This window comes from Arachis ipaensis, chromosome B3 (genome assembly GCF_059453495.1).
Source record: "Arachis ipaensis isolate K30076 ecotype BB chromosome B3, ASM5945349v1, whole genome shotgun sequence".
NCBI lineage: Eukaryota > Viridiplantae > Streptophyta > Magnoliopsida > Fabales > Fabaceae > Arachis > Arachis ipaensis.
Window position 1 is genome coordinate 26817684 of NC_142438.1, and position 3406 is coordinate 26821089.

Sequence of the window (3406 nt, forward strand, 5' to 3'; positions counted from 1 at the left end):
AAAATCAAAGAGAATAAGAATGCGTGCCCTAGCATTCATGAATTATTTTGGTTAAATCTTAGGAAAGCACAGTTGAAAATGCCAAAATCAAGACATGAATGGAAACATGTTACAGAAATTTGGGCAGCATTCTGGCTAAAATTGGATTGTCCCGGAAAATAAACAACAACAGAATAGTTCATATGAATTAAAAATACAGCTGCAATTACATATAAGGAATAAGAATCATGAAAAATCAGAGTAAAGAGCAGCATGAAACAAGAAATTACAGCATATGAACAAAACTAACATTACAGCAACAGCAGAATTGCGAAAATAATGAAACAAAAACACGAACAGCGCAATTAAACAGACCTAAAGCCACTAACCACATCCTAGGCTACCTAACAACCTAAAATCCACTACAACATGCATATCTAACTAACCTAATGACGAACATAAACAGAAAAATATGAATTAACTACGAAGGATAGAAGGGTGGCGTTTGTCGGAACCTGGTAGGCGTAAGAAAGAGAGTGGGGCAGAGAGGTGGCTGGGGATGACGGCGGTGGCAGTCGACGCGGCAGAAGAGGGCGGTGCGGTGGCGGTGGCTGCTGTTCGGAGGAAGGGAGGGAAAGGTAGGGGTAATGGGGGTAGGGGGTAATAGGGGAAGGTAGGGGGCGTGTGCGTGGTGCTGGGCAGTGGTGACGGGGCGGCGGCGGTGGGTAGTGGTCGCGGAGGGGGGGGCAGTGGCGTTGGAGAGGAAAGAAGAAGGAAGAAGAAGAAAGAAGGGGGAAGGAGGAAGGGGGTGGGTGGCGGCGGCGTCTGGGTGGTCGGCGGCGTGATGGTGGTTCGGTGGTGGTGGCTAGGTGGTGGTGGTGTGATTGGAGAAGAAGAGAGGAAGAAGAGGGGTTGGGGGGCGCGACTGATAGGGTTCGCGTGACTGGGGGGATATAAATTTGAATCCACGCGATCGCGTGGGACATGCGGTCGCGTGGTTGCGCTGAAATGGTGGTTGACGCGATCGCATGGAATAGCTAAAAGAGTGAATGACGTGATCGCATGAGGCAGGCGATCGCGTCGATGGAAATTGTGCTAAACGCACGATTCCAACGTCATTTCAGCGCAACTCTCTGTCTTCTTTTGGGGTGTTGTGCAATCCATGCGACGCGATCACATCGCTCACGCTGTCGCGTGGGATTGAGGTTGTGCAAGTGACGCGATCGCGTGAGTGACGCGATCGCATGGGTCATTTGTGCGAAACGCACAATGGCCGCACGATTCCAGCCTAACTTTCTGGACATTGGATCTTTACGCCGATCTCCAGGGCACGCGTCCGCGTGAATGACGCGGTCGCGTGGGTAGTGTTTTTCGCAATTTGACGCGATCGCATGAGTGATGCGGTCGCGTCGCACACCCTTTTTTTTTTATGCAGGTATGCAATTATGCAGTATGCAGAATGCAATGATTAATATGAATGAGATGCAAAACTCCAGGTTCAATAAAAATAAAACTTGAAAACAAATAAAACTAAATAAAAATTGAAGAAGGAACGATCATACCATGGTGGGTTGTCTCCCACCTAGCACTTTTAGTTAAAGTCCTTAAGTTGGACGTTGGATGAGCTTCCTGTTATGGTGGCTTATGCTTGAATTCATCCATAAATCTCCACCAATGCTTGGAATGACAATAGCCTCCGGGGTCCCAAACTAGGCATGTGAAGCTTCTGAGCAGCTTCAAACAGATTGTCAGGCTCCCGGGGTGAGGAATATCAGCATAGATTCCAGGATCCCAAACTTTGCTTTTAAATCCGCCTTTATCTTGATCTATACTTATCCATCTGAGCGGTTTAGAAATTAGATTCTCACCAGGATAACCAAACGTTTTCCGAGATCCATTTGATTGAATATGAAACCAATCCTTACACTTCGAGTTGAAGCGTGGAACCTTATTGAACCTTGTGCACCAGCTCTGAGTACGAGCCATGTCCCGCTTACTCTTAAAGCCGCAGAGAGCTCTAAGCTGGCCATCTGTTTCAAGCAAACCATATTCAAGTGGAAAAATACAGTTAAAGGTTAAAGATTGTACCTACTTGAAGCTTGTATTGGGTGGTAATGGCCTTGGGATAGGTGGTTCCAGTGGTTCTGTGAGTTCTACTCCCTTTTGCTCTTCTGTGAAATTCTCCACTTCTTTGCAAGATTCTTCAGATGTATCCATGTCCTGATCAAAGCCATCTATGTCTTCCTCATCACTTAAGTCATAGACTGGAGGTTGAGAGAAATCTACCTCTGTATCATCTTCGTAGTCACTTGGGGAAGATTCTTCGATCTCAGAGAATTCACTTACGGATGCAAGCTCATTACTAGAAGAACTTGACTTGAGATTATCATTATCAAGGAGACTTGCTTCTTGGGTTATTCTGTCTAGTTCTTCATGAAAGACTTGCTCTGGGGATTGCGCACAATTCCCCTTAGCATCAATTGTAACATCCTTGACAGAATGCTCCACAACCTTGGATTCCTATGGAGGTTCAGCGTCTCCTAAGTCTTCAACCAACTCTTCTTCTTTAATAATGACAGCTTCCTCTACTTGTTCCAACACGAAGACATGCTCTGTCTTGTCCACTGGAGTTTCTAGTATCTCCTTCATGCTACGCTCTTCGTTAGATTGTCCACATGGGGCTGTGGGAGGTTCTTGAATGTTCGAACGCCTAGAAGATAATTGACTTACTGCTTGCTCCAGTTGATGAAGGGTTGTTTGAAGTCGAGCCACTGTTTCCTTGAGGTGAATCTCTGATTCTCGGGGTGATGGATTTAGACGTGGTACATTGGGAAGTGGTGGTGTTTGGGAGTAATTGGATTGGAATCGGGGTAAATGAGGATCATATGGTGGCGGATGGTGAAAAGGAGCTTGTGAGTGTGGTGGTTCGGAGTTATGTTGAGAGGATGGTCTATAAGCACAGGGTGGGGCTTGTTGGTAATTACAAGGTTGTCCACGACGTCTATTTGCTTGGTATGCATTGTAGAATGGTCTTTGTCCATGATATCTTGGAGGGTGTTGTTGCCTAAAGGGTTGATCAGATCCTCTTGGCTCCATCCATCTTTAATTGGTCTGACCTTGATGCATGTTCCTATTATAACTTCCATTCCTTTCAATAACATTAGAACCAAACTCAAAGCGAAAAAGATGAGAATTCATAGTAGCTAATAGAAATAAAAAGGGAAAATAAAGACAAATAACAAGTAAAAGAAAAATATTTACAATAACCAATAATAAGGCACACGATTGCAGTTCCCCGGCAACGGCGCCATTTAGATGAGATAACTTTTGCATGGTCTAGAAATTTGCAGATAAATCCTTGTTGCAAGTATAATTTCTAAACCTTCAAAAGTCCTTTCATACAAACATTTTGGTTGTCACAAGTAAC